At 45.8% G+C, this 9,026-nt stretch overlaps 1 long non-coding RNA gene across 1 annotated transcript in view; it reads right to left on the bottom strand.

The window, feature by feature from the left end:
• Positions 1 to 8,550, bottom strand: part of LOC119519646 — a 12,022-nt gene extending 3,472 nt beyond the window's left edge. Inside the window, exon 1 of the long non-coding RNA XR_005214059.1 lies at positions 8,204 to 8,550. This is a non-coding gene — a long non-coding RNA (uncharacterized LOC119519646). The remainder of the gene's footprint in view (positions 1 to 8,203) is intronic.
• Positions 8,551 to 9,026: the final 476 nt, after the last annotated feature.

The following is a 9,026-nucleotide window of genomic DNA, read 5'->3' on the forward strand; positions in this document are numbered from 1 at the left end:
CATACCTACAGGAGTCCCCAAGACTACAATTAACTCACAAGCTTTTTTCTCAAAATATGCCAGGGTTTCCCCACCAACACACTCAGAAGGCTCTGCAAACAGTGACGGGGAGGGGAAGGTCAGAAGGACGAATTCTGTGCGTGCAAATGTAGGGTTTTTAAGCCCCAGCACCGCTGTAAGCCCCAGATCCAGTATTCTAGCAGTTACTTAGTATCAACTTTGACTGCAGAATAGAGCCATCATCTGTTTCTGAGTTTTTCCCAGGCTGGCCACTGGGCTAGACTTTTTATGGGGCTGAGTCTCTAAATTTTCATGGTGCGCCAAGATGTGCAATTACTGTGCACTTCATAGAGATGGGAAGCCGAGGCGTGTCGGGGTTCCAGTTGCCGAAAACTAGTGTACAGTAGAGCTTAGAGTTCACCCACCATCTGTCTGAATCCTGAGCCTGCCCTGTTTATAACTATGATCATTTATTTATCCAATTGTACAAGCATTTATTGAGCACCTACTGTATGTAATGGTGCATACAGAAGGTGCTGTGGATGGTGAGGATGCAAGCAGTCGGTTAGGTCTTTGTGGACCTTATAAGTAAGTGAATGGAGGGAGACAGAAAGGAAATAAATAAGAAAAGAAATAAGATAGTTTCAAGTAATGCTGATAATGCTATGAAGAAAATGAAATGGGGGTCATCAAAAGAGAATTAATTTGGTGAACAGTGGTTACTGTTGATGGGGGGTCAGGAAAGGCTGTCTGAGAAGGCAGCAGTCTACAAGAAACCTGGGTGACAAGACGGAGACTGACCCATGAAGACCTGTGCGGGAAAGGCATTCCAGACAGATGGAACAGCATGTGTGAGAGCCCAGAGGAAGGAATGAGCTCAGTTTGTTTAAGAAATCACAATGAGTCCAAGGCAGCTAGAGGGGAGGGATAAGAGGCAGGTGGCAGGAGAGAGAGTTGGGAAGGTGGGCAGGGTCAGACCCCTCAGGGCATGTGGCAAGATGCTACAGGAAGCTGCTGGAGAGATTTAAGCCAAGGAATAGTACTGGCTTTATTTGGTCTTTAAAGCTGCCTTGGCTGCAGCCCTGTGCTCAGAATCGAGTCTAACTAAACTAAACCTGTCATCGCTGCCAGAGATTGGACTGTGTCCACTGCGGCTAAGTGTCCCCAAAGTGAGATTTTTGGGCTTGAGTCACCCTGATTCAGCCCAGGTGAAGGACGGTGAGAATTTACTCCCACTGCCCTGGAGGCAAGCTCATATTTGCCAGAATAAAGTTCAGTCACCTAATAAGAGAGGGAAAAAACAAGGCAAGTTGTTTCGGGTCCTTGCAGAGGAGCACGGATGAAGAATAACTCCAGTAAGCAAATGGATAGTTACGATGCCCTTTGGTTTGTGTGGGAGGTACAACCCCTGTGTCTAGGGTGCAACAATTAAAACCACACTCAGAAACGCCCCTCCTGAGCATCTGTCAGTAGCAACATGGGGAAAGGACTTTCCAGCAGGGCCACCTCTGCGTGGGTTTGAAAACACTAAAAAAGCGTCATGCTGGAAATGGTTATTATTCAAACTATTATGAGCTACAGTAATAGTAAAATCAATATTCGCTGACCCCTACTATTGTATCACTCGGGCTTCTATTCTTGATCTTTTACTTCTCTCGTTCTGACTGCTATTTCTGGGCAATCTTTCATCCACACTCACAATTTCAAACATCATCTATATTCTAATGTCTCTGTAGCTCTATCTTCTTGGGCTAGATCTCCTTCCTGAGGCCCTGGCAGTTCTCAGACTCTGACACTCTGGACCAAGACCTTCACTGCCACCGTCTATAATTGTTACAACAACCCTGCAGTGTTGCCGGTTTAATTATCCCTAATTCAATGCTTACACACTGAGGCTCAGAGAGGTTTAGAAACTGGTTAAAGATCACACGGATCTCAAGTAGCCCATCCTGAATTCAAACCCGGCCTGCCCTACTCTAGCGTTTGTCTCTTTCTCAAGACATGATCACGACCCCATTTTTGGACACTTTTGGAGGCACTTTGCTATAAATATGTGTACAGTTGTTGGGAACATCTGGCAGCCCATCGTACAACAGAATCGCCCTAACGCAGGTTGCCGCTGTCGTAAGGATCAGTTACTGACCCATTAGATCTGTAGAATCTGGTTGTGATTTCAGCTACGTTCAATCTCTGCTTGTCACCCGGGAAGTTTACGCGAGATTTGATCAGAATTTCACAAAGGCAGGCAGAGCTTGTGTGGAGCTGTCAGATGAAATAATTTGTCAGTGATGATTGTGTGAATTCGTAAATATTTATGAATTCACAAGTTATAAATGTGCAGCTTTCGGGAGGGTGAAATTTGATGCTCACCAAGTCACAGATTACAATGAATATTTACAGAAACCCCAATCTGCTAATATTAGTTCTTTGTGCTTACGAAAAAGCTTTGCTTGGGATTGTAACCCTTTCAGGGCAAAATGTCTGCAGGAAAACAAGTATAACTAAAGGAATAATCCCCTCGATAAAAAGATAAAGGAAATCCTGATACATTATATTTGTATAGCGTTTGCGATTCTCAGTGTTGTCATCTATGGTAAGCCCCTTGCTAGTCATTTTAGAGGTATTTGTTGAATCGTTTTGGAACTGAATTGGAGTGAAAAGCCTCAAGGTGACAGATGGTCAAAAAACCAATTTTTTTTCTTTTTTTTTTTAGTTCTTTTTGAGAGATCTACTTGTTCTGAGGCCTTGAGCCTATCTCAGAATCCCTTAGAATCTGTTTCTATAGAGAGCAGCATTTCCCAAATTTAGTCATGGACATCCCACCTTAATAACACTTCCCGTTCAACACGGTTGCCAGGGAAGCAATGAGCCTGGGGCCTGCTCTCTCTTCGTTAAAAAATATTAGTAAGCATTGGAGAGGTGTTAAAGACAAAGTAACAGCAAGTTGAGACCCTCTCCTTGATGAAGTCAGAAGAAAATGGAAGACTAGTCAAAAGACGATGAATCTCTGGGTCAAGAGAGACTCTGTGGTGTGGCAGATTGGTTGGGAGCAGGAACTGAGAACCAGGGGTTGGGGTTTGAATCCCAACCCTACAGCTCATTAGCTGGGTGTGAAGTTGAGCCTAGGACTTAATTCTTAATGCTTCCGTTAATGCAGCTGGGAAGTGGGGATGATGAAGGGCTGCCATGAAGAGGGTGAAATGCGTTCATATCCAGAAAGCACCGAGAATTGGCAGCTGTGCTTGTTACACTGTTTTGAGCCCCAACCAGATGAGCTCCTGTCTCTTTCGGTTCTCCCAGCAGCCTGGACCCAGAGAGTCCCAGAGACTGCGCAGCCACGTTCTCCCTTTTCCGGTCTACAGAAAGACTGTTTGGGAAGCTGCATTGATCCTGACTCACCATCCTGTCCGCAAATCCCCATCCCACGCTCTGCTTTTAGGAGCCTGGTAATTGGAAAATGAAGTCTCCATCGTGCCTTGTAATAAAACATTCCTTAAAGAGAGCTGTGGTACTCAAGGCACCCACTGTTGGTGCAATTTTCCAAACTGCATGTCAGATCTGTGTGGCTCTGCTTCTTTTGAACAGCTATGGGACATCAGGGCTCAGTTTCCCTCTCTGTGAAATGGGGGCAGAAGATTATCATCCATGCCTAACATTGTTATCCCATATCTAGTAGTCAGGCCTGTTTGTGTCCCATGAGAGCTGATGCTAATAAACAGCCCCCGTTCCCAGTATGCCCAGCCCATATACTTAGTAGGAGCCTCTGCCACCCTCTGGATCCAGGAACTCACAGAGCTGTGTTGGAGCTCGGTACATCTGGAGAAGCTCTTCCAGAAGATGCCCAAGGGGCAAGGAAGGGATGTCAACCCCATCCCCTCTTCCCGACACATCCAAGCCAGCACACTCTCCTGTGAGCTGGGGGCAGGGGGTGGAGAGCAAGATGGGAACAGGCCTAAATGAATAATCTTTTGTCCTTCTCAAAAATGTAGGAAGATGGAATAGTATTTCACTGTATGGATAGAGCACATTTTGTTTATCCATTCATCTGTGATGGACATTTGGGTGGTTTCCACCTTTTGGCAATTGTGAATAATGCTGCTATGAACACTCACGTATGAGTTTTGGTTTGATGCCTCTTTTTATTTCTTTGGGGTACATACCTAGAAGTGGAATTGCTGATAGAGAAAGCAGAGCAGGGGGGTTGCCGGGGCCTGGGGGACGGAGAATGAGGAGTGATTTCTTAGTGGATTCCAGGTTTCTTTTGGGGGTGATGAAAAAGTTCTGCAATTAGATAGTGGCAATAGTTGCATAACATTCTCATGGACTCAGTGCCACTGAATTGTGCCCTTGAAAATGGTTAAAATGGTAAATTCTGTTATTTCTATTTTACAATGATAAAAAATAAAGAAAGATTGTTATTAGTTGAATTATCTCTGAAACACTTAACATAACTGTTTTCTTTATAATGCAATGGCTCTTCATTCCATTGGTATTATCGCCCCATTTTGCAGATGGAGAAATCGAGGCTTGACAGCCATTATGAAAAAGCAGAGCCACACAAATCTACAAAACTCTAATGGCCAAGGGTTTCCAAGGCACGCACCCCACATGGCCTGTTTCCCACGTTGCCTCCTAATGATAACAGCAAATACATATTGAGCCGGGCAATTTTCCATGCCATTGATATGTCCTGTCCCATTTTATCTTAACAACAATGGTTTTAAGGCAGATATTTTATTACCCTCAGCTTACAGACCAAGGTTCAGAGAGTTAAGTGGCACAGGGTCACATAACTGGAAAGTGAGGAAGTCACGATTCAAACTGAGGAGGCTGATACTTGTCCCCAGCTCTTAAGACAGCACCACTGGTGAATGTCATGCAGCCTGAGTCCACTGGGGTCGGGCCACTCCACAGTCAGGCCTGCATTCAACACAGAGCCTGGCATATTTGCAAATTGAGTTTTAAAAATGCACCAGCCTTCCTGATCCTTGAAAATTTCATCTTATAAACAGATATGTCAGGGAGCAATTATTCGCATTACTCAAGATGTCTTATTTTATAAAAAGGATTTACATCAGGGTTCCTTTAAATAGCAAGTCCCCCTAGTGCATTTAAAAATACGATTCAATTTATAGCTTGGAATTACGCAGATGCTTTCAGGAGCCCTCTCTTGAGTAAAGGAAGCTGGCATGCATGTCATTCATTCATCTATTTTTTTTCACCAAGCAATTATTTAGCACCTACTATGCACTGGGTGCTCTGTAAGGATCTGGGGTTTCAGAGATAAATGTCATGGCCCCAGCCATCCAAGGGTACCCAGTCTGATGGGGTAGGCAGAGTAATAAACAGATGAGTTTTCCAATTTAGGAAGAGATTAATGCTTTGGACAAAAAAGGAAGGAGCCCATGGCCTTCACTCTAGGCATGTTGGCTGGGGATACTTCCCTGAAGAGGGGCAAGATGAGCTGGGCCTTGTGGGATGAATAGGAGTTCATCAGTTGGAAATTGCCCAAATACTGAGCAATTTCCCCATGATTAGAGCATTAAATATATGTGTATATATAATATTCTTCAAATTCCATAAGCAACACTGTTTCTAGGCAAGTGTGGTTATGTTTCATACTCATGTCACACTTGGAATGTTTGCAAATATTTTCATACAGTCTATCTCAGTTGATTCTCAAAACAATATTGTGAGAGGAGAGGGCATGGGCTTTTCTTTTTGCAAATTTTAAAAATTATTGTTTCAGAAGTAATGTATGTTCACTCTAAAAAACACAGGCAAGCCAAAGTGAGACATAAACATGACTAGTAATTCCCAACCCCCTACATACCTAAAGTTAATAGTTCAGCCCATTTCCTTCCAGTCTTTTCAGTGAATGTGTACTGTTTGGTTGCCAAAAAAAAACAAACAAACCATAGTCAGAGGTTTCATGATTTACAACTAGCTCTTTAAAAAAAAACATGACATAACAAGGAGAATATCTATCCATGTCATTCACTATTTTTCTACAGTAAGTTTTATATGATTATATGCTTCTCCATTGCATGCCTTTATTAAACCAATCCCCTAGTGTTGGAGGACTAGATTGTTTCCAATTGCTTTCTCCTAATGTAAATAATGCTGTGCTGAACATCCTTGTAGCACATCTTTGCATATATTCATGCTTATTCTCTCCCCTCTGCCCTCTAAGTAATACCACTGAGGCAAAGCTTAAGGATCTGGAGGAAGGAGGCATGACCCCCACTTTACAAAAGAGGAAACAGCCCACTTAGGTTTCCAGAACCTAACTGAGGCCTCCTGCCTGCCAGCTTCAAGCCTGCTTCCTCCTTCCCAGCCCACCTGAATCTCTTACCATCAGAGAAAAACCAAGCCCTGCATCCCCCAGAATCTTATATGGGGGTGGGGGGATGCTGGGCAGGAAGGGAAAAGAATATAAATTGCTACTGGGGTATTTTTTTCCTTCCATTCAGATCTTATTTATGAGCTTGGGGAAGCAAACCCAGAGAGGGTGGCCCAAGTAAGGCAAGCCCCTGCAATGTCTCGCTCGTGCCTACCTCCTTGCCTGGAGGTCTCCTGGCAGTGGAAGGCGTGAGGCCGGAGCCTCCCTCCCCAGACACAAAGGCTGGGTCTACTCAGGTGATCAGACAGCAGCACAGAAGTCACCGGGACTTCCGCCGATGGCCGTGGACCATGGTTGACAGGCATGAGGCCTGGGTTCTGGACCTAGCTTAGTCACAGACTTCTCCTGTTTCCTGATTGTGGGGAGATGGAGACTGATTCTGCTCCAGACTCGGTTTCCCCATCTGTGGAACAGTTTTCCTATCTGTGTGCTGTATCGTGGCTAAGAGGAGAGGTCTGGGGGTGCAGTTTACCTGGCATGGGTCCTAATCCCCGCTGGGAGACCTTAGGAAAGCAGATTAACCTCTCAGAGCCTCCCTCAGTCAGCAGAGACTTAGGGCTCCCCCTGCCTTGTGCTGGATGAACTCCGTTCAGGTGTTGGGGAAGCAGAAGTGAACACGATAGAATAGACCTCTGTTCCCTGCAGCTCCCAGCCCAGCGGGGCTGGAGTGGGGGGGCATACAATAAGCAGACAGCCACTAAACAAATGACTACGTGGGGTAATTTCAAACAGTGATAAGTGCTGGAAAGAACATAAACCCAGCAAGGTGACGGAGGATGACTGGGGTTGAGGACAGCGTGAGATTGGGGGCTCAGCTTTAGATAGGAGTCTCTCTGAGGCCATAATGTTGGAGATGAAACCAGGATAAATGAGAAAGCACCGGAAGGTGGTGGAGAGCAGAGGTTCTCCAATTTGGCTGCCCAGTGGAAACAGTCGGGAGCTTAAAAAATGCTGATGTTTGAGACTTACTCCAGAAAATCTGATGCCATTGGTTTGGGACAGGGCCCAGGTAGCAGCATTTTTTTTAAAAGCTCCCCAAAAGGTTCTAATGTGCATCCAGGTGTGAGAGCCAGTGGTTTGGGGAACAGCATTTCAAGCAGAGGGAGATGCAGATGCCAAGACATGTCCCTTCAGATGCTTCCTTACAGAGAACCTGATGCTCAAAGCACAGAGCACATCTGTGCATTAAAGGCTCTGACAAGTCCCGGAGCTGAGAGCCTCCTTGAATCTGCTCAGACTCACTGACAAGTGAGACCTTCCCTAAAGGAGACTGCAGAGAGACCTTCCCTAAAGTGGACATCCCCACCCTCTCCCCACTCTGCCACTCTGGGCTTTTTCCTTCAAAGCAAGTGTCACTACTTGAACCGATCTTGCTTGCTTGTGTTTTTACTTGTTTCATGACTTCTCCTCAAGAATCTAAAGCACAGGGATTTGGTATCTCTTACTGACTGCGAGATCCCTGGGTGCATAATAAATTTTTGTTGAATAAAGAAATGGAAGGGAGGGAGGGAAGAAAGGAAAGAGGGAGGGAGAGAGGAAGGAAGAGAGGGAAGGAGTGAATGAAGAAGAGACAGGAGCCCAGTATTTCCCAAACTCATTTGGCCACAGAACTTTCTTTTCGCCCCATACACCTGTTTACAACACAAGAAAGCAAACTTGGGAAAGAAAACAGAACCCGTTGGCAGCCTGACCCCATCCCAGAGGGAAGGGACAGGCAGTCGTATCCCCAGATGCCGTCAGCTCTGGTGCAGAATGCACACGCCATACTGTTTACTTATTTTTATGTTTTCAGCGTCTTACCTTCCCCCCAGATAGCGACAACCTGATTCTGCGCTGGCGCTGGGCACACCAAATGGCGTATGTCACCGCTTTGCAGCCTCAGCTTGGCCAAGAGGCTGCCACTGGCACCTCGTACCCACCCGTGTGCACTTGCTCAGCCCGTCTGCCTCCTCGGTGAGCCGGGGGTCCTGGGAGCATCAGCAGAACAGCCGGGCTTGGCTGCACAGCCCGCAGTAGCACCCACCTCGAGGGTAACGCGATCTGAATGGAAACATATGGCTCTGAGAGGTGTGGGAGTCTGTCTTTTTTAAATTGCATCAAACCCTTTCCTTGCCTTGAGAGCTCTACATTTTTCAAAGCCGCTGAGCAGGATGCCAGGCTGCAGTTTGCCTTTCCCTGTTCACCTGCCTTCAGAGCACCGAAAAATAATGAACCGCCTCCTGCACTCACCCCCGCCCCCTCCAGCCTGCAAAAGGAAGAAGGAAAACAAACAGCTACCTCCTTTCTAAGCATTTAACATGTCTTGACGCCTTCTCTTCCCCCCAAAAGAAGGAATTGGCATTTTTTTTATTCCTCTTTTTGCAAGCAGTGTTTGCACCATGCAGATCAAACCCCTCTCTCCCCAGTTTCTTGTTGGTTACTTGTGCTCTGGAACTTCAGATGGGGAAGGCGAGGTGGGCCCTGTGGAAAGCAAGAGGAAGCACTGGCTTGCAGATGGCAGGGTTTTTATTCATTCATTCATTCACTCATTCGCACAGCAAACACTGAGCACTCATGCTGAGCCAGCAGCATTCATTCATTCATTCGTTCGTTCATTCATTCATTCAGTGAGTTCCCATGAGGG

The sequence above is a fragment of the Choloepus didactylus genome, chromosome 23 (genome assembly GCF_015220235.1).
Source record: "Choloepus didactylus isolate mChoDid1 chromosome 23, mChoDid1.pri, whole genome shotgun sequence".
Lineage (NCBI taxonomy): Eukaryota > Metazoa > Chordata > Mammalia > Pilosa > Megalonychidae > Choloepus > Choloepus didactylus.